Here is a 23,549-nt window from a genome sequence, read left to right on the forward strand (position 1 = left end):
TCAAACCACAATTTGGGAAGTAAAAATTAATCAACAGTTACAGGCCACTTATGGGTCACTAATTACTGCATGTCACCAAGTAAAATTGTCTCTTTAGCCAGTCACACTCTTTGAAGTCTCTGCATTATTATACACCATTTATTACACCTCTCCTTCTGCCTTATAATCCTCTCACTTTTTAATTAAGGCCAGCATTGTATTATGTTTCTCCAACCTACCTGGCTGGTCTATCTCTGCTTCTTTACCAGTTCCTCTTCCTTCTCTTGGCCGAAACAGGGCTAAACCCTCTGCTTTTCTCCCCCACTTCATGCTTGATTTCCTTTGCTTCATCTGCTGTGCTGATCCTGGGCTTGTTTCCCCAGTTCTACTTCATTTTGCAGACTGTGTTTCCCAGGGGTCCCTTATCAGCTGACTTCATTTGGTTAGACCAAATGGGGGCACTGGAGGGAAAAAGGAGGCCCAGGCAGAGGCACTGAGGAAGACAGGAGGGTAAAGGATGGGAGAAGCCAGGATATTTCTCTCCCTCTCTCTTTCTGCCTTGGATGCCATCTCTGATGTCTTCACTGGAGCTGGATGGTACAAGATGGCATCACTCACATGTCTGGCAATTTATTTTGGCTGCTAACTAGGTTCTCCTCCATGAAATGGCTCATCTCTCAGCAGACAAGACTGGGCTTTTTCACAGCGTGGCAATCTGAAGTTTTCGAGAGGGCAAGACTGGAACTGCAAGACATCTTAAGGCCTATGAGTTCCAGAATTCATACAATGTCACATCCACCACGTTCTATTGGTCAAAGCGAGTTACAAGGCTAGACCTTATTCAAAGGGATAGATTTTACTTCTTGATGTAAATAAACTTTACTTCTTGATGTAAATAAACTTTACTTCTTGATTTAAATAAACTTTACTTCTTGAAGAGAAGAGCAGCAATAATATATTGTAAAGGGCCTGGACACAAGGGAATGACATCCCCTAGGGGCCATTATTGTAATGATATACTTCATCCTGTCCCTCCAGGAACACCACCCCTAGCCACAGCTTAGGATCCTAGCCACATGTTATTCTTAATCTCTGTGTTGTCCCCTATTTGTCTCCTTAGCTCCTTCATCATCTGTTTAATCGATTGTATCAGATTGCTTCTGGTTTCTGTGTTCCTTGTTTGATCCTAAATGTGTATCACCTTTCTTACTTTAACAGTGAATAGCTCAAATCTGAATCCAAGCTTGATCTCTCATCCAAAATCCAATCTTAAACTTCCGTATTTCCACCTAGATTTCCTCTTCATCACCTAAATCTGACATATCCAAAATTTAAGTTATAATCCTCTCTCCTAGACAATGACCATTGTCATTTTCTCTATACTCTGAACTGGGGTCGAATAACTACAGCCAGTGGACCAATCCACCACTGCTGGTTATATTGGAACACATTCATGCTTGTTTATTTTGGTACCATCTGTGGCTGCTTTCACAGTACAAGGACAGAACTGAGTAGCTGCAACAGAGACCATGTGACCTGCAAAGTTTAAAATATTTACTATCTGGCTTTTTATGGGAAAATTTGCCAACTTCTTTTCTAAATATCTGATTCTTTTTCTTTTTCATGTACAATCAGGGAAGAAGTGTTATCAATCTCAATTCAGACTCTCTTTATTTCTAGTTATTTCAATATTCTTTTATCTCTCCCTGTCTCCAACCTCCTAATCTGTTCTACATATCTCGACTAAATTGATTGTTGCAAAATACCATTTTAATTGTCATTCACAATTCTACAGTGACTTCTTTTATGTATCTGATGATTATAAACTCACATTCTTCCACGAAATTACCTCAATTTACCCAACAAAATTTAATTTGCACTTTTCCCAAACCATCTTTTCCAATCTAGTGTTTCTTCTCTTCATTTCAGAGCCTATGAATATAGGAATTTTGTTTCATTGCTTTATAGCTCTAGCACCAAGCACAGTGTCAAGCATATGGTGATCAGGGAGTGTGTATTGAGTGAATGTTCCCCATGAATACCACTGATTTTATTTCCCCTTCTGTTACTTTAATTATACACTTCTTCTACCTAGGATGCCCTCTCCATTCTTTTCTATCTATCCAAACTATTTTTTTCTAGCCTCAGCTTCTCTCCAAGCTGTCCTGAGCTTAATGATCTCTTCCTTCATTCAAATTCTATGGCACTAAAAATATAAAATTTTGTTCTAATTTTTTTGTAAACTGAGAGGTAAAATTATTCAAATAGAAGAGTTGGGGAAAAGAAATAGAAAACACTTACTCATAGGTTTTTACTCAAAAGAGAAAAAGTTCACTTACACAGAAGCTAAAAATTACAACTTCTCCTTTCAATGTTTGTGAACAAAATCCTGAGGTCAATACAGACATCTCTGGAAATAATCTCTTAAAACATTTGAGTGCTGGAGCAATTTCCTATCAGTTTGAAAGGGCAGATTGTTAAATACTCAGTAATTTCACAATCTAAGTGTTAACTCCTTGATAACATAAAATCACCCATTGTGTACATACTTACATGGAAATTGGCAAATGATGCAAATCAAGTCTTTTTTAAAGAGTTTCTCAGCACATCACTGGATGCATACATACATTCATAAAAGAGGAAGAGGACAATGATAATAACAATAGTAATTAATAATAATTGATAAAAAGACACATTAGCTTAGAATTTATTATGTTCCAAACCATGTCCTAAGCACTTCACATATATTCAGTGGTATGCTGGAGCTGCCTGGTACCTGCTTGCAGAATCTGATTATGGGTGTTGCTTCCCAGCTCTGTATTCAGTGACTTCATGGTGGGAGTATTTACACCATGGAAATAAGCCAGTACTATAAATCAGGGCTTTTTACCCAGAGAGGCAGTCTTTAAATTTTTACCAACACAACACTGGTCCCTTTTTTTTAAACTGAAGAATAGTTGATGTACAATATTATATTAGTTTTGAGTGTACAGCATAGTGATTCAGATTTTTTTGCAGATTATATTCCATCATAAGTTATTACAAGATAACGGCTATAATTCCCTGTGCTATACAGTATATCCCTGTTGCTTATCTATTTTATACGTAGTACTTTTTATCTGTTAACCCTGTATCCCTAATTTGTCCCTCCCCTTTTCCCTCTCCCCCTTGGTGACTGCAAGTTTGTTTTCTATATCTGTGACTCTGTTTCTGTTTTGCATATACCTTTATTTGTATTATTTTTTAGATTCCACGTATAAGTAATATCATATAATATGTCTTTCTCTGCCTGGCTTATTTCACTAAGCATAATATTCTCTAGGTCCGTCCACATTGATGCAAATGCAGAATTTCATTCTTTTTTATATTCCATTGTACATATGTATATATAATTTATACAATGGTATATATGTGTGTGTGTGTGTGTGTGTGTGTGTGTATGTATATATCTCAATATATACCATTTCTTCTTAATCCAATCATTTATTGATGGGCCCTGGGTTGCTTCCTTGTCTTGGTTATTGTAAATAGTGCTGCTATGAACATTGGGACATGTGTATCTTTTTGAATTAGTGTTTTTGTTTTTTCCAGATATATACCCAGGAGTGGAGTTGCTGGATTACATGGTAGTTCTATTTTTAGTTTTCTGAGGAAACTCCATACTGTCTATAGTGGCTGTACCAATTTACATTCCCACCAATGGTATACAAGGGTCCCCTTTTCTCCATATCCTCTCCAATATTTGTTATTTGTAGACTTTTTGATAATAGTCTTTCTGACAGGTGTGAGGTGATATCTCAGCGTTGTTTTGATTTGCATTTCCCTAGTAATTATCCACGTTAAACATCTTTACCTGTGCCTGTTAGCCATCTGTACCTCTTCTTTGGAAAAAAAATATTTATTCAGCTCTTCTGCTCATGTTTTGATTGGGTTGTTCCTGTTTTTGATACTGAGTTGTATGAACTGTTTGTATATTTTGAATATTAACCCCTTGTTGACCACGTCATTTGCAAAAATTTTCTCCAATTCCATAGGTTGTCTTTTCATTTTGTTGATGGTTTCCTTTTCTGTGTAAAAGCTTTTAAGTTTAATTAGGTTCCATTCGTTTATTTTTGCTTTTATTTCTTTTGCATTAGAAGACAGATCCAAAAAAATATTGCTATGATTTACGTCAAAGAGTGTTCTAGGAGTTTTGTGGCTTCCATTCCTACATTTAGTTCTTTAAACCATTTTGAGCTTATTTTTGTATATGCTGTGAAGGAATGTTCTAATCGCATTGCTTTACATATGGCTGTCCAGTTTTCCCACCACCACTTGTTGAAGAGACTGTCCTTTTTCCATTGTATATTCTCACTTCTTTCTTATAGATTAATTGACCATAGGTGTGTGGGTTTATTTCTGGGTTATCTATTCTGTTCCATTGATCCATATGTCTGTTTTTGTGCCAGTACCATGCTGTTGTGATTACTGTAGCTTTGTAGTATAGTCTGAAGTCTGGGAGAGTCATACCTCCAGCTTTGTTCTATTTTCTCAAGATTGCTTTGGCAATTCTGGGTCTTCTGTGGTTCCATATCAATTTAGGTTTATTTGTTCTAGTTCTGTGAAAAATGTCATGACGGGTCTTCCCAGGTGGTGCAGTGGTTAAGAATCCACCTGCCAATGCAGGGGACAGGGGTTCAACCCCAGTCTGGGAAGATCCCACATGCCGTGGAGCAACTAAGCCCATGCACCACAACTACTGAGCCTGCGCTCTAGAGCTCACAAGCCACAACTACTGAAGCCCAGGTGCCCTAGAGCTCGTGCTCCACAAGAGAAGCCACTGCAATAAGTCTGCACACCACAACGAAGAGTAGCCCCCACTCACCACAACTAGAGAAAGCCCGTGCACAGCAACAAAGACCCAACACACCCAAAAAATAAATAAATAAATAAGTTTTTAAAAAATGAACAAAAAAATTATCATGGGGTATTTTGATAGGGATTGCATTAAATCTGTAGATTGCTTTGGGTAGTATGGTTATTTTAATAATACTAATTTTTCCAATCCAAGAGCGTGGGATTATTTTCCATTGCATCATCTTCAATTTCCTTCATCAGTGTTTTATAATTTTCAGAGTATAGGTCCTTCACCTCCTTGGTTAAGTTTATTTCTGGTATTTTATCTTTTTTTATGTGATTTTAAACAGGATGTTTTTTTACTTTCTCTTAATGTATAGAAATGCAACAGATTTATGTAACTTAATCTTGTATCCTGAAACCTTGTTGAATTCATTTATTAGTTCTAATAGTTTTTGGGTGGAGACTTTAGGGTACTCTGTATAAAGTATCATGTCATCTGCAAATAGTGACAATTTTACCTCTTCTCTTCCAATTTGGATACATTTTATCTTTTTCTTGTCTGATTTCTGTGGCTGGGACATCCAATACTATCTTAAATAGAAGTGGTTAGAGTGGGCATCCTTGTCTTATTCCTGAATTTAGCAGGAAGGCTTTCAGCTTTTCATGGTTGAGTATTATGTTGACTGTGAGTTTGCCGTAAATGGCCTTTATTATGTTGAGATGTGTCTCTCTATACCCACTTTGATTAGAGTGTTTATCATGAGTGGGGGTTGAATTATGTCAGATGCTTTTTCTAAGTCTATTGAGATGATCATGTGATTTTTATCCTTCCTTTTGTTAATGTGGTTTATTACATGGATTGATTTGCAACTATTAAACCATTCTTGTGACCCTGGAATAAATCCAAAATGTTCATGGTGTATGATCCTTTTATACACTATTGGATTCGGTTTGTTAATATTTTTTGAGAATTTTTACATCTATATTCATTAAAGATGTTGGCTGTAATTTTGTGTGTGTGTGTGTGGTGTCTTTGTCTGGTTTTGGTATCAGGGTAATGGTGGCCTTATAGAATGAATTTGGGAGCATTCCCTTCTCTTCAATTTTCTGTAATAATTTGAGAAGAATAGGTATAAGTTCTGTTTTATATGTTTGGTAGAATTCTCATGTAAAGCCATCCGGTCTTGGATTTTTGTTTGTGGGAGTTTTTTTTATTACAAATTTAATTTCACTTCTAGTGATCAGTCTGTTCATATTGTCTGACCACTGTTGTCTTACTGATTTTCTGTCTGGATGATCTGTCCATTGATGTCAGTGGAGTGTTAAAGTTCCCTACTATAATTGTATTATTGTCAGTTTCTCTCTTTATGTCTGTTGGTATTTGCCTTATATATTTAGGTGCTCCTATACTGGGTGTGCATGTGTTAACGAGTGTAATATCCTCTTCTTGCATGAGTCACTTTATCATTAGATTATGCCCTTCTTTGTCTTTTGTTATTGCTTTTGTTTTAAAATATATTTTGTTGATATGAGTATTGCTAACCCCACTTTCTTGTAATTTCTGTTGGAAATATCTTTTTCCACTCCCTCACTTTCAATCTGTTTGTGTTTTTAGCCCTGAAGTGAGTTTCTTGTAGGTAGCATATTGAAGGGTCTTGTTTTTTTATCCAATCAGATAATGCTTTTTGATCAGAGCATTTAGTCCATTAACATTTAAAGTAATTATTAATAGGTATGTACTTATTGCCATTATATTACTGGTTTTCCGATTGCTTTTGTAGTTCCTCACTGTTCAGTTCTTTTCCTTTTTGTTTCTCCCATTGCAGTTTCAGGATTTTCTTTAGTGGTATTCTTGGGTTCCTTTCTTTTTGGTTTTTGTGTACCTATTGTAGGTTTTGATTTGCGGCTACCATTGGGTTCATATATGTTGACCCATAATTACGTCTACTTGACTTAAACTAATAGTCATTTAAATTCAAATACATTCTAAAAGATCTACATTTTTTACTTCCCTCTACCACATTTTGTGTTTTTGCTGTCATATTTTGCATCGTCAGTCTTCTCCCTTTACTGTTTATTGTAGTTATAATTGCTTTAAAAAAATTTTTTTTGTCTTTTAATCTTTGTACTGGCTTATTTGAGTGACTGCCAGTCCTTACTCTACATTCACCTCTCCTATTGGCATTCTATAGATTCTTTTCTATAGATTCTTACTTGTTTTCCATGTGGAGACAACCCTTCAACGTTTCTTTTGGGGTAGGTTTATTATTGCTGAATTCTTTCATTTTTTGCTTGTCTGAGAAGTTCTATACCTCTTCTTCTATTCTAAATGATAGTCTTGCTGGGTAGAGCATCCTAGGTTACAGGTTTTTACCTTTCAGCACTTTGAATATATCATGTCACTCCTTTCTGGCCTGCAAAATTCCTGCAGAGAATTCAGCTGATAGCCTTATGGGAATTCCCTTGTATCTTTGTTTTTCTCTTGCTGCCTTTAGAATTCTCTCTTTATCTCGAAATTTTGTCATTTGAATTATGATATGACTTGGTGTGGTTCTGTTTTGGTTCAACTTGTTTGGGACCCTCTGTATTTCCTGTACCTGGACATCTGTTTCCTTCTTTAGATTTGGGATGTTTTCAGCCATAATTTCTTCAAATACTTTTTTGATACTCTTCTCTCTCTCTTCTCTTTCTAGAACCCCTGTAATGCGAATGTTAGCATTTTTGATGTTATCCCAGAGATCTCATGTTACACTCACTTTTGTTTTTGTTTTTGTTTTTAATTTGTCTTTCTGTCTGTTGTTCTGATTGGGTGATTTCCATTATTCTATCTTCCAGATCACTTATGTGTTTTTCTGTATCATTTATTTGCTATTCATTGTTTCTAGCATATTTTTTTATCTCAGATTTTGAATTATATGTTTTTGATTCAGTCTTCTTTATATTTTCTAGTTCCCTGTTAAAATGATCTGTGTTGAGATCAATTCTCTTCCTTAAGTCAGGTAACATTTCTATTGCCAATATCTTGAATTCCTTGGTGAATTGTTTATTTGTTTCATTATTTGTTTTCTTCAAGAACTTTCTCTTGCTCTTTCAGTGGAAAGTACTTCCTCTGCCTTTTCATTTTACTTAACTTTCTCTGTCTCTATGAATTTAGGTGAAACAATTTCCTATTGTGGTCTTAAAGAGATATTCTTGTGTGGGAGCATCCTTATACAAGCTGCACATGCCCAATGCATTTGGTGGGAAAGCTGGATTTGATGAGGTTGCCAGTCACATCTTTCCTCAGGGTGTGCTGTCAGCTATCACCTTGGTAGGGGGTATGGCTGGTGATTGAGGAGCTAGAACTTGCACAGGGTGTGAGGTGGGACTTCCTCTGCTCAGTGGTCATTACCACCCTGTCAAAGAAGAGTCTGCTCCCAAGTTGCTGGATCAGAAGCACTAAGGGCTGGGCTCAAGGTGGCTCTATTCCCTTTAAGTGTGTGTTTTTTCTTCTCCCTACTCTGGGACATTTGTCCCAAAGGAGGGAGAGTGCTGAAGCAAGTGGGGTTCATGTGTTACAGAGGTCAGATGCTCTGCCTGTGTAGGCATCCGTGGCTGTGCTCAGATACAGCCCATGGTTACATCTTTCCCCTGTCATGGTCACCCCAGATCTAGTGCTAGGCTGTCTTATGGAGTGAGCAGGGCCTGAGTGTTTGCTCAGCTTGGTCTAGGGCACACAGTGAGGCTGTCATGGGAATTCTGGAAGCTGCACTGCCATCAGAACTCTGGGCTGCTTCTGGGATGCCATTTGAGTAAGCATTGATATCAGCCACTGCCACTCCACCTGAGCTACACCCTAGGGCCTTGGGTTGCCTCTGCATTACTAGATCAGGTCTTCTTCCAGGTCCTGGATGCCCTAGATCCAGTGCCAAGCTGTGGTTTGGAGTGAACAGTGCCAGGGTGTTCACTCACCTCTAACTGGGGAGTGCAGCAAGGTGGCAGCAGCTAGGGCAGACCTCTCTCCACCCTGCCTGTGGTCATGTCAGCACTCGTGCACTCCTCATAAGTGTGGGTCTAGGCTTCTCCAGCCTTTATATCTGTCTCCAAAGTCCTCCAAGCAGCCAAGGGGGCTTGTCTCCTACCCATAGTACCCCAAGACTGGGACGCCCAGTTTGTGACTCGATCCACTCACTCCCCAGGGAAAGTGTCCACCCATGCAATCCCCCTTTTCCTCTCCGTCCCTCTCAGGGGTACAGGTCCCAACCTGATACCTTTCTTCCCATCCTACCTGATTATGTGTATATCTTTCACATAAGCCTTGGTTATAAAGGAGTCCTTCTCTCCATTTCCAGTTAGTTTTCTCTGAGAATTGTTCCACATGCAGAGGTATTTTTGATGTGTTCGTGGGGGGAGGTGAGCTCCATGTCCCCTTACTCTGCCATCTTGATCTCCTTCCTCTCCAGCACATCACTGGTCTTAAACCAGACTTTTACAAGACAGAATACTCACTATTGGTCTCCTAATGTATTAAACAGTGTCCTTTCATCAGTAGGAAACCTATGCTTGACTAGAGAAAAGGGAAGGAAACATATGAAATTGCAAAAAGTAAGGAAAGATTTGACTGTAGTACTGAGGATAAAGTGATTGACAATAAAACTTTGAGCTGATCTGTAGGGGAATGGGGATGATAGAGTCACATGGGAAGTGTTATGGTCTTGCTCCAGTTGTGGGGAGAGGGAGGGACTCTTTTCTCTTTTCCTCTCTAACATCAAACAAGAAGTAACTCTTCTGTCCCAAAGAGGTTTTTAAATTTCCATCCCAAAGAAAACACGTTCCACTGAGAAATTCAATAGCCAGTGAGATCACAGAGACAGAAGCACGTGTGCTAGGGAGCTATCCAAAATGACATCCATGACTAACAAATTAACTTCTTTATTACACCTGTGACATCTAGCAGTACCTACAGGTAGTTTGTCATGCAGTGGAAAGGAATAGTTGGGAGGAGTAATCTTGCTATTAGATAATCACAAATCTGCAAAGTCCTAGAGATCGTGCAGACCTTCTTTTCTGTTTCAGTCTATAGGCATTGTCCCATTGGAGAGCCAACAGGTTCTTGTAGTGCTTGGTCCCCAAAGAAGACTGTACATCCTGCAGACTCTTCTTCTAAGTTTGAGCCTAGAATATGATGCTTTTGGTGTGTTATTATGCTCTTGGGGGGTGGGAGAGAATAAAAGGAGATCTGGAGGAAGGAAAATCCCACCCTGTCAACCTAAGGAAGACAGAACTATCTAGAGGAGTCAAAGAGGCCTCAACAGAAGAAGGTTCTGTTTCATTTTATTTTTCCTTCACATTTAAAGATTTACCCAACTCACTAATGTCCTAGAAGCAAGATGCAAGCATCTCAGCTCAGGGTAGACCTTGAGCCAAGAACAACAGGCCAACAGTCAGTGTTCACCTGACAAGAGTGGGCCAACCTTCCAAACGGTCCTGAGACGTGAACTACCATGGAAGGCCCAGATATCCATATGAGTAATTCCAGCAAGTTCCAGAAGCCCTACTGGGTATTAACTAAATCAGTTATGTATGTAATATCTGATGGTACCTAATATCCTGAAAGTATATTGTATCATATACTAAAGCACTAATGCCTTCCTCATTGAACACTCAGAAATAGAAGAAATGTAGCTACTATGATCTCAGAAACTGAGGGAAACTTCATAGTTCTGAACTTGAGAGAAATAGACCAGCCCATTCATTCTGTAAGTAATAGGACAGGAGCTAATCTTTTTGTAAGTACACTGAGAAATATTAGGGAAAGAAGATAAGACCAAGAAGGAAGGTCACAGTCACTCTATAAATATTTGTGGCAGTTTGAGGAATCCAATGTAATTTATGATTAATAACCCTAAAAGTCTGTAATAGATATAAATATAAATATAGATATAGATATGGATAGATATATATATATACACACAGGCACCCAAGGCCTGATACAGGCAGAACTGAGACAAAAGTCTGACTACTGTTATCAGCAATCAGTTAAAAAAAATTAAAAAAAAAATATATATATATAGGGCTTCCCTGGTGGTGCAGTGGTTGAGTCCGCCTGCCGATGCAGGGGACAAGGGTTTGTGCCCCGGTCCGGGAAGATCCCACATGCCGCAGAGCGGCTGGGCCCGTGAACCATGGTCGCTGAGCCTGCGCGTCCGGAGCCTGTGCTCCGCAAGGGGAGAAGACACAACAGTGAGAGGCCCGCGTACCACAAAAAAAAAAATATATATATATATATATATATATATATATATATATGTATATATATATATATATATATGAGAAGGCCACTACTACTGCTTCAGTTTCATGCGCAAGGTAAAAGAAAGAAGTACTCATATGTAAATTGCTGTTTCTATGCATGATATCCTCTTTGCTCTTCATTCCAAAAATAGCACAGGAGTGATCATCATAATCACAAAACAATATCATAGGGCTTTATGAAATTTAAAATAGTTTCCTATGTGTTTTTCCATCTCATGATAGCTCTGAGAAAAGCAGGCTATCAGGGCGAACACGGTAGTGTTAAGAACAGGAAGAATGGAAAAGAAAGGAAGAGCAGAAAGGGAAAAAGGAGAGGAAGGAGAAAGGAGGGAAGGAGGGGAGAAAGCTGCCTCCCAGCTCTTCCTGAAATTGGATATCGGTCTTAATCCTAATAATATATCCTTATATCTCCTAACAAGTGTTCCAGAGATTCCTAACAAGTGTTCCAGAGATTAAGACCTACATAGTTCTTTGAAATCCCTGATAATAATTGCTGTACAATTTCTAAGTAGTAGTATAATCATCACCAATCTTAGCTATAAAATTTCTCATAAACTCATATATAAAGTTGGGGAACTTCAGAAGGAAAACAACAGTAAAAGCACAGTAAAGCACAAAGTCAAGGGAGTTGGTTAAAACAGAAAAAAAGCAGCAAGCACTAACTCTCCCTATAGGCCTCATAATCTTTCTCCAGGAGGCACTCCGCAGCCAAGCAGTAAGCTTCCGTGAAGAACAGGGTGTGTAAAGAGACCCAGAGACCAGCCCTGGGAAGGGAAATCCCTCCCACTTTGTCCTCAGTTCAACTCCCAAGATTCCCAGGCTCACTGTGTGAGTCACAGTGCAATTGCCTACGATATGCATCTGCACGGATGCCCTCTGCTTCAGCAGGGAATTGCAAGCTCCCGCCTGCCTGTAATAAGGGGGAAAATCAGTGCAACAATGTGACCGGATGCTGAAAAGCTGGCAGCCAGAGAAAACAGTAGTGCTTTTGGCTAATAGTCTTTTGCGGGGCTTTTTTACTGTAAAGAACATTGGCCTCTATGGACTAAGAGAAATTCAGCATTTGCATCCCTTTCTTGAATTTGATCTCTTTGTTTCCATTTTAATAGGTCGTGGGAAGTTTCCTGTGAATATGTAAACAAGCTTTGTGTTTATTTTAATCACTTTTTCCTCCTGTTTCCAGGCTCTGGACAACCCCCAGCCCTTACTTGAATTCTGGTGGTTAGAGTAGAACACAACCCATGTTGTAACCCAAGTCTTTCCTTTTGTAAGAGGAAGTGGTGAGATAAATAAAAGGATGGCATTTCCTTAAAGCAGCTGCATCTCCTATTAGCTGGCTGAAGAACTAACTCCTCAACAAAAATTAGTCAACTGAACTAGTTTAAGAAAGAAAAGAAATCTTTGAGCTGGCTAGTTTACAGCGTTGAAAACTGAATACCCACCTAAGAAAGAATCTCTCCCTTTCCTGTTAATCCTGAATATTGCACCTCTTCTTTACTTCTCAGTGAATATCTTGAAAGTGTTGCCATGTTTATTTTCTCTACTCCCTCCCACCTGATTTATTAACCCACTGTAATCAGGCTTCTGCCCTTACAACCTTACTGAATCTTATTGACACAGTGAATGTTTTTGAGTACTTACCTTATTAGATTTCTCTCTGGTAGTTCTACATGCTGACCAACTTCTCCTTTGAGAAATTTCTCTTCTTTTCTTTTCCGTGATACCATGCCCTCTCTCCTGATTCTCTTACATCTCAGATCAATTCTTTTTTCTTTTTAAGGAAGCTATTATAAAATTATATAATATTCTTCAAGTAGAGAGTTAAAAAAACACTTTTAATTTTTAAATGAGATCAATTCTTAGAGTTCTTTCCTGAATCCTCTTCCCCATCCTCTTAAAGATAGGTATTCTTTTGTGTTCTCCACCTCTTCTTTGATGATCTCATTTTTTTTCTTATATTTTCAATATCACCTCTGCATAATTTTCATGTTGGTATCTCTAGCCTAGACTTCCTTCCTAAGTCCTTATGCAGCCATACCTTCTGCAATAGAGACTGAGTCACGCACCATGGCACATCAAGTGCTTATGCAACCAGATCTTTCCAACTTGAGCTGGATAATGTGAGAGCCACCAAATTTTGTAAGGTGGATGTTAATTGCACATCTCCAATCAATCATATTGGATATAGTACACTGGGAGTAAGGCGTCAACAGGTCTAGAGTATATAAGTAAATTACGTGACTGTGAGGCCATGATCCCTCTATCAGTTAACCCTATCGGACAAGTGCATCAATGACTCTCCGTCAACAAACAACTATGTTCTAACTGAGTCCTCCTCATCATAGACAGAGAGAAATATTAGACCTGTTCACAGTCAGCCCAATATGTTGGTGTGAGACAAAAAGGCCTGCACTACACTGCAGCTCCACTCATGAACAAGGTTGTCCCTAAGGGACGATAAGGAAGGGAAATGCTGTTTGGCAGAGCTTTGATCAGAATATTTAGTTGCTCACTTTTTATGGAGGGACAAGTGGCCTGAGCAGGGGTATATAGAGACTCCTGTGCAGTAGATTACTATTACTGAGAGCTAATAGTAGGATTGGCAGTGGATTACAATTACTAAGAAGTAATAATAGGGTTGACCACTCACCATCACTGCCAATAATGTGCTTGCAAAATTTGTGCTCTCGTACCCTGTGGTCTTAGGCTTTGTTGGATTAGAGGTCTTAACTCCAAAAGGGAGGATGGGTGATATTAGGGAATTCCTCCACCAGGCAACATTGTAAGTATTCCACTGAACCTGAAACTATAGTTCCTCATGTCAATGGACCAACTGGCAAAAAATAAAATACTCTACTGAGGAGAACACTCAAGCTTGATTCTCTTGAGGAGTTATAGTTGATACAAAATAGAGATAAAGAAGCTTGTATCTGCAGCTTGGAGGCTCACCATAGTCTATTATAGAGCTTCCATGCTTGGTGATAACAGCTAACTGGCAATTGAGGGAATCAGAGCCTCACAAGGGCAAAGTAACCAAGGACTCAGGCCCCTCAACCCAACCAGGCAAGCAACCTAGACCAGCTTAAGTGTTGACTGAGGGTTATAAAAACCTAGTACCAGAGGTAGAAGAGGCAGAAGATTAAAACCAATTACAGTCTGAGGACCACTGAAACAGAGACTGTCGCTTGTATTACTAATTCACCTGAACATCTTCCTGCCTTCCATCTCAGTGCCTTCTCTAACACAACAGGAAGTCCCGTGGCTGACAGAACTGTGGTGCAGTTCACAACTCTGGAGGCTTCCTTCACCTCCACTCATCCAAGGAATTCCTACACCTAGGTGATTCTACTTCCCAAGGATCTGTTGAATCTATCATTTGGACTGTATCTCAACTGGTCCCCATGACTGAAGCCTTACAAATTCCATACCTTCTTCTCTACTGCCAAGACAGGCTTTTGAAAAGCAAGTTATGTCTCTGCTCTTCTTTAAATCTTTCAACGGCTTCAGGTCAACTACAAGTTAAGGACTAAGCTCCTTAGCCAGGTATCTAAGACCCTGGATGGTCTTTCTTTGCTTACTTCTCTAGCCTTGTTTCCTGTCATTTTTTTACCCCTAAGCCATTTCACTCTCTAGAAATACCAAGTAGCTTAAACTTCCAGACACCCTGTAGTAGGCAATTACTATCCATTCTCCCTTCTGGAAACCATATTCCAGGTTATCTCCAGGGGACCAGCATCTCCCCCTTTCCCAAATTAAGTGCTTGCAATTGGACCATAGTTATTGTCCCAGGAATAGGCACTGCCCAATCAGAGCCAGTGAATCATGATGAGATTTATTTTTTCAGGAATCCTGGGAAAGAAAACTTTCCTATTAAACACAAACCCAGGAATTATGTAACCTCTGGATCTACTGGCAGCCATCTGGACACCACAGGGGATAGCCATAAGAATAAAGCCAACACAGAGGAAGCAAAGTGAATAATGGAGAGAAAATAATTGGATACTGATGACCTCATCTGAGACCCTGTGTACAGCCCAAACAGAAGCCAGATCTACTCTAGGTTGTTCATGTGTATGAACCAGGGCCTTCCATTTTTAGCTTAAGATTCAGATTTTCTGTTTTGGGCCATTAAATGTGTCCTAACTGATACATATATACTGTTTCACATGTCTGTACACTTGTGCATGTAGTTTCCTCAACATAAAATGCCTTATTTAAATACCTTGGTTAAATGTTATCTTCTCTTGGCAGTTTTTCCTAATTATCCAGCATGTGGTCTTCACCTCGTTCACTGTGCTCTCTCTGTACATGAATATGCTACTATTGAATTTGTCCCCATATATTATATGCATAGTTAATGTGTAGGTCTCTCCCACTAGACTATTAATTCTATTTGTTTCTTGAAAGAGGTTTTTTTTCAACCAGCCCAATGACAGGCACATAGCAAACACTTGCATTTATATATTGCTGCATAGCAAAACTTCCCCAAACTCAGTGGTTTAAAGCAACACAGATTTATATTTTCTCTTTATTCTGTGGCTTTACCGGATAGTTCTTCTGTTTCATGTAGTGTTAAGTGGGGCACAAGGACAAGTGGAAGATACCAAATGGCTTCTTTCACATGACTGTCAGTTTACAACCAGGAACTCATCTGGGGTTGTCAGCCAGAGCACTTGGTTCTCCTTCACAGGGTCCTCTCCATGGGGCTACTTGGGCTTCCTCATAGCATGGTGGCTGTGTTCCAAGTAACAAAAGCAGCAGCTGAAGATATTTTTTTTTAATTTATTTATTAAGCTATAGTTGATTTATAATATTCTGTTAGTTTCAGGTGTACAGCTTCAGATTCTTTTCCCTTATAGATTGTTATAAGATACTGAATATCATATGCTATACAGTAAATCCTTGTTGTTTATCTGTTTTATATATAGTGGTGTGTCTATTAATTCCATACTTCTAATTTATCTCTCCCCTTCCCCTTTCCCCCTTGGTAACCATAAGTTTGTTTTCTATGTCTTTGAGTCTGTTTCTGTTTTGTAAATAAGTTGATTCGTATTTTTTTTAGATTCCAAGTATAAGTGATATCATATAATATTTGTCTTTCTCTGCCTGATTTACTTTACTTAGTATGATAATCTCTAGGTATATCCATGTTGCTGCAAATGGCAATGTTTCATTCTTTTTTTTATTGTGTGTGTATATGCACACACACACACGTATGTGTATATACACACATACATACCACATCATCTTTATCCATTCATCTGTTGATGGACATTTAGGTTGCTTCCATGTCTTCACTATTGTAAATAGTAGCAGCTGAAGATATTTTAAAGCTCAGCTTCGCAAGTTATACAGCATCACTTCTGTCAATATCATTGAACAAAATTGTCACAGGCCAACCAAGATTCAAGGGGAAGAGAAACAGATTCCATCGCTTGATGGATAAGTAGCAAGATTATATTGCAAAAGAGCATTTAAGGTGATGAATATTGTTGCAGCCATCTCTGAAAACAAAATAAAACAATCCACTGTGGCACTTAATAATCTCTAAATGCATGAATGAGAAAATGAATGAATATAGTATTGTCACCCTTTATTCTTGTCACTCATCTCATTCCACCACCTTTGTATTTAAGGTTTTATCGTGGCACAATCCTCTTGTTGGAATACTCATATTTTCTTTCAATAAGAGCTTCTAACATTTTCAGCTCATAAGATCAGGATTTAGGTCGGTTCATATAATTTTTCTCTAATATTCTCTTGGTAGAAAAAAAAAAAGAAACCTCTTTTAAGCCTGTGTCACAGGAATGTATTGTGTGTGTGTGTGTGTGTGTGTGTATTTTATGACTCTGTATCTTCAACGGACCTAGAATGCTTTAATATTCTGACTCAAATTTTAAATTCCTGAGTTTTAAGGCCTGTATCTAAGTTTAATCACATTATATAATACATAGTCCAATAATATTTAATAAATGTGAGAAGATGATAATTTGGCTTGTGCCAGATTCTTGAGTCTTTAATAATAAGGCAAAGGGGTTTGTTACCCTGCATCCAAGTCTATGCTACAAAACTCCATGAAGAATGTAGAAGTGACTACTCAGCATAGATTGACATATTTTTTCATGTGCAATAATAAAACAGATACTGTGAAAATACTCAATGTTAGATGCTTCGTGAATATTGCTAAAGTCCCCACAAGTCCCTTCTATCCAATGAGCTTCTTTTAAGACCAGATTGCCACAGTCATAGGGCTTTTGGTTCAGTTAGTCATTTCCTGAGGATACATCTCTATGGTTTGTCCTTTTCAGTACAGTTCTTCTTACTCCCCTTTCTTCTCTTATTTATCGGAGTTTGATCTAACCTCTATTTTGACTTGAGTGTTCCAAGACCTCATCATATCTTGCTGGCTGTATATCTTTATAAATTGCCCCACTTGAGTTTTTGCCATACTGTCTACCCACCCCAGCTTCTACTTTGGTCCTTCCATTCCTTTTGTTTCTTTTAGTTTGCCTCATAATCCAAGCCCTAAACAGCAAAACAAATTCTCTGTTTCCGACATTCTTGAATCAGAAACATTAGCAACTATATGCACCATCACTTGCCCTGGAACCACCAAACCAGGCACAATTCCTATGGCTAAATCTGTGGATACAACTATTTGGAGCTTGGCATATACATTTTCACAATATCTATGGTTAGGTTCTGTGCATCACAGAAATTCTAACCAACCCATAATGCAGCTAAAATCTTACTATACAAGAGTTGAATTTTAAGTCCCAGGTATATTTGAATCTTAAGTTACTGAGAACTCTGAAGGTGGGAAACCAGAGGAAGAACAGCTTTTATAGTAGCCTAGGAAGATGGTTCCCATGACAGCAGCTGTCTGTGTATCATGTGTAGTCATCCAGAAAGCATGTTTCAAGCATAAGCTGGAATTTATTTTCTGAATACCCCAAGTGACACAACTGTCCTTCATTTGTGCTAGTAGGTGAGTTTATGTAATCAGGGAAATCATACTAGTTCTCTGTTTTAGAAATTTTATGAAAACATCTTGGGCTTCCCTCGTGGCACAGTGGTTAAGAATCCACCTGCCAATGCAGGGGACAGGGGTTCGAGCCCTGGTCTGGGAAGATCCCACATGCCACGGAGCAACTAAGCACGTGCGCCACAACTACTGAGCCTGCGCTCTAGGGCCCGCGAGCCACAACTAGTGAGCCCATGTGCCACAACTACTTAGCCAACCCGACTAGAGCCCATGCTCCACAACAAGAGAAAACACCGCAATGAGAAGCCCACGCGCCACAATGAAGAATAGCCCCCACTCTCTGCAACTAGAGAAAGCCGGCAGCAACGAAGACCCAACACAGCCAAAAATAAATAAATAAAATAAATAAATTTATTAAAAAAAGAAAAAAGAAAGAAAACATCTTGTAAAATGTAAGGAACAAGGAGTTATTTTCTGTTGTAGGCCTGTTCTACCGGGTGTTACATGTAATTTGTATTTCCTAATCTTTATTCACACTTGAAACACCAAATAATGTAATAATGGTTGATGTTGAGTATGGACTTTTTGATGCTGCCTGAAACCTCACCAGAGGCCAACTCCATCTCCTTCTCTTCACGGGCTGGCCACTGGAAAAATGATACAGTACCTGGTGCTAACTAACTAATGAATAAAAGGAAAGAAGGGACAAGGACATAAAATTGCTAGATCTAAAAAAAAAAAATTGAGGTACACCAGGAAATGAAGTCACCAATGTTAGGGAATAAATCCTATGCCATCTTACCATCAGGATGCCAGCAGAGGGTTGATTCCTATTCCTGGAAGTACAGTGAGAAAATCAGTGCTGGCGCCAGCAGGGCTGGACAGCAGTGACAGGTTAAGAAGTGTCTAGGGAGTTCTGAAGGGCTAAGAGAGCTTTTGGAACTTTCTCTGGGAATTAAAAAAAATTAAAGTCATAAATCTCTTCATTAAATTATAAGTAGTTGGGAAATCTACTTTAAGCAAATCCATAAATATGAAAATTGTCTCACTTGCTCCAAAGGAAGATACTAAGTCAAATGCCAGGAGTGAGATATATAATTCCTTAGCCATGAACCAAGAGTAAGGAGAACAAGCCTTGTGCTTCCAAATAAACACCCCCCAACAGGCTCAAACAGACACAGCAATTGAGTTCCCAAAACATCTATAGAGATGAGATGTTTGATAGAGAACAACATGTTACCTGTCTTTCATAAACACACAGAGGAGAATTTTACAAATACGCAGGTCAGAAACAAAATGTGTTCCAAAATGCATTTGTAAATCAGTTGAAGTTAAAACATATTTTTCACACTAAATCCATAGTTCAGGTTCTCAGAAGAATTTGAAAAATTCTACTTAAAACCATGCAGTTGAAAATTGGGACCATTCAAATAATGAGTACAACGACCCAAGTTCTTTGAGCCTTAAGCTGCAGTGAACACCAAAGTTGGGGACCAGAGGAAGAGCAGCTTTTATAGTAGCCCAGGAAGATAGTTCCCATGGCAACAAACATTTATATATGTGCACTCATAAGTCAAGAATCATCAAGATGTATAGCAGAGTATTCATGCTATCCAAATCCCAAGTTAACATATATCAACCTAAGTTTTTTTCAATTTCATTTACAAATAAAAAAACGTTTTTCATCCTATTTTAAATAAAACTGCTTCACGTTCAGAGTTTTCATTCACTTTTTCTATCTCGATCTGTATTTTCCTTTCTAAAATGAAAATATGGAGCTTTTTTTTTCTTTCTTTTTTTTTATTAGTTTCTGCTTTATAACAAAGTGAATCAGTCATACATATACATCTGTTCCCACATCCCTTCCCTCATGCATCTCCCTCCCTCCCACCCTCCCCATCCCACCCCTCCAGGCGGTCACAAAGCACCAAGCTGATCTCCCTGTGCTCTGCGGCTGCTTCCCACTATCTATCTACCTTACGTTTGGTAGTGTATATATGTCCATGCCTCTCTTTCGCTTTGTCACAGCTTACCCTTCCCCCTCCCCATATCCTCAAGTCCATTCTCAAGTAGGTCTGTGTCTTTATTCCCGTTTTACCCCTAGGTTCTTCATGACATTTTTTTTTTAATTCCTAAGTGTCCATCATCGGATGAATGGATAAAGAAGATGTGGCACATATATACAATGGAATATTACTCAGCCATAAAAAGAAACGAAACTGAGCTATTTGTAATGAGGTGGATAGACCTAGAGTCTGTCATACAGAGTGAAGTAAGTCAGAAAGAGAAAGACAAATACCGTATGCTAACACATATATATGGAGCTTTTATTCTGGCAGTAGTTTTCCTCCGTGTTCCAGGGACCCCCTGATAAGACCCCTCATATAACACCTGTCACCCTTTAAACAAAAGAAACCATTAGCCTTTGTCTACCACTTCCTCACAGAGGTTTTTATTGCTGTCTTCTTTATCACCTGTCCCTTGAGAAACAGCTCCTGCCAACTTGAAACTCCTGCTCATTTGAATTTAGTGAACTGCTTAATGCTTGTGTTAGGGTATATCCCCGGCCTTTGCCACGGACAACAAACTCACAATTCGATACTCTTCAACAATAAATCTTCTCAACCAAATGTGGTCCTACCTTACATGTTTAGAATCACACATAAGTTTCCCTGTTGAATTTATGATGGACATGAGGTATGCTTCTGGAATTTTAATAATGTCTAGACCATAAAAGAAGGTTATATTTGGCATTCTCCTCTCCTATTACTCTCTTTTCCTGTCTCTATTCAAGTCTTTTTTCCAGAAACTTGCTCAGCCATGCACTCTTCCTGATCTTGACTCTTACACTTCATTTTTCAAGCAAGACACGCTATTGAGATAAGGTCTTGGCTGACTTACATTCTGGCCCAGCAGCTGTAATTAAGTGCTGTGTAGTCTATCCCCCAAAACAGTAGGGAGAATTTTATTAGAGACGCCAGTGGGTTTTGTATAAGTAGTCATTCTAAGTTGTTAGTGACCATTCTCATTCCCCAGATTGCCAGGAAAAATTATGTGTTAATGTCAAACCTAGCTCAAGGTAAGCCTTCAAGTCCCTAACCAGTCTCAGGAGGCCCTGTGCCTCTTCTCTCTTGAGGTATTCTTCATCTGTTAGCCAACATGTAGCTGAGAAGGAGGCAGACAGAAGCACAACCTCATGAAATTTAGACCAGTTCTTCCAACTTTTTAAGTATCACTTCCTGTTTGCCTTAAATTTAACAGCGGGTCACTATGGTGTCATACATTATTCAGCAAGTATGATATACTACACTTTGTCTTTCCAGAGGTGTCTGAAACATTCAAGACTTAAGTCATCAGTTCAAAATTTATTCTGTTGTTAGGTCAACTCCAATTGATAATTTAGTTCATATATCATACTCTTAGCCAAAAATTCAATTTTCTATTATCTACTTAGTCATTGACTTTATTTCTAGTCTTAATAACCTTTTAAAAAATTCTTTTAAGTAATAGCCATACTGACTTTGTTACCACTTTAATGAAGATGATTAAATTAATCATAAATGAAGCGTTTAGCTTAGTATTATTTTCTAATTTTAAAAGGAGAGTGTTAGTTATAAATATCTGGTCTCTAGCAGATTCAAGTGACTTGGTTCTGCATAAGGACAAAAAACAATCCCATCATCAGGAATGATAGAACACAAACTGCAGACAGCAATCCTGCTAATTCACATTGGCAAGAAGAAACAATAAAGCAAATCAATGGAACTGTAGATAAAATTCCTGTTTTTTACCAGGATTTCACCCGCAATCTTCTTAGAATGAAGAATACAGCACATTTGTGATATCGGGGAAATCTCAGCTTGAGGCAAAGGTAGTTTGGCATTTCATTGACTGGATAAAAATAGTAAAGCATTTAAACATATGTATGCCTCAGTTTCCATTTCAGTGGGAAAATACGACTGACATTTGTGTTTGAAACTCTTAAGACTAAGAGAGGCGGTATCATAACGATTAGGTGCATAACCCCAAAAACATACTGAATGAGTTTGCAGCCCATTCTACATAATCAACAAATAACCTTAGACAAGTTACTCAAGCTCTCTGTGCCTCAGTTTTTGCATTTGTAAAATGGGGATAATAATAAGCCAACTTTTACAGGTATTTAAAGATTAAATGAATGAATGTGTGTAAATACCTAGACCAGTGCCTGGTACAAAGCAATAATTCAATAAATGTTAAGTCTGTAGCTATAGCCATGAAAGCAAGACTATATTTTTAAAGCAATCAGTCTGCATGTCGCAACTAAAGATCACATGCTACAACTAAACATGCAGCAACACAGATCCTGCATGCTGCAACTAATACCCGGCACAGCCTAAATAAATAAATATTTTTTAAAAAAAAGAAATATGGTACATCTATATAATGAAATAGTATACAGCTATCCAAAATGATGAGGAAGCTCTAGATGTACCAATAAGGGACACTTCCCAAGACATATTTAAAAGGCAACATGTAAAATAATATGAAGGGATTTCCCTGGCGGTCCAGTGGTTAGGACTTCACACTCTCACCACCGAGGGCCCGGGTTTGATCCCAGGTTGGAGAACCAAGATCCTGCAAGCCACGTGGCACAGCCAAATAAATAAATAAATATTTAAAATTAAAATAAAATAGTATGAAACTGTTCTATCCTTTAAGAAGATATATACAAATGAAATGGAGCAGGACCCTATGGTCCTTCCTCCTCATGTCCTCTGCCTGCCTTTTGTCTGTGAAAAAAAAATTTAGCCAAAGAATAAGTTTAATCAGAGAAGTGAGAAAATACAGAAACAAAGGAAAATAGTCCAACAAGACTCAATAATAATAGTTTAGTCATTAAGCATAGTTAAGGACCTTTAGTTCCATCTTAAGGGCTATAGATCATATTCTGAGCCACATCCTGGGAGCTGTCTTGTAGATACTGAAATCCCCACCAGGTGGAAGGAGTTAACTACGTGATGACCAGCCTGTAGCCATGACATAAGCTGCCACAATTCCAAGAATTGGCCTCAAGGAAATGGGAACAAACTGACCCTGGAACTGCAGATTAACTGTACTTAAAACAATCAAGATGACGCCGATCAGACCACCGAGTGACCAATTTCAAGACGACTGTCAGAGCTGACTGTGCTGCTTCTGCATGTAGCCCCCTCCCTCTGTCTATAAAAGCTCTTGCCCCCTGGTTGTCAGTCCACCCTCCCCCCACTCCCACCCCACCCACCACCCAAAATAAAGCAAACTTTCCTTTCCACCAAAAAAAAAAAAAAAAGACTATATTTTTAAAGCAACCAGTGGCTACAGCTAATGAGGTTGGGACTGGCCCTCTTAACATTTCACTGTCACCCATTTCCAAGTGTTTTACAGTGATTCTGTTGTACATCTGAATCTTAGTTCTAGGAAAATATTAAAC

The sequence above is a fragment of the Mesoplodon densirostris genome, chromosome 1 (genome assembly GCF_025265405.1).
Source record: "Mesoplodon densirostris isolate mMesDen1 chromosome 1, mMesDen1 primary haplotype, whole genome shotgun sequence".
Classification (NCBI taxonomy): domain Eukaryota; kingdom Metazoa; phylum Chordata; class Mammalia; order Artiodactyla; family Ziphiidae; genus Mesoplodon; species Mesoplodon densirostris.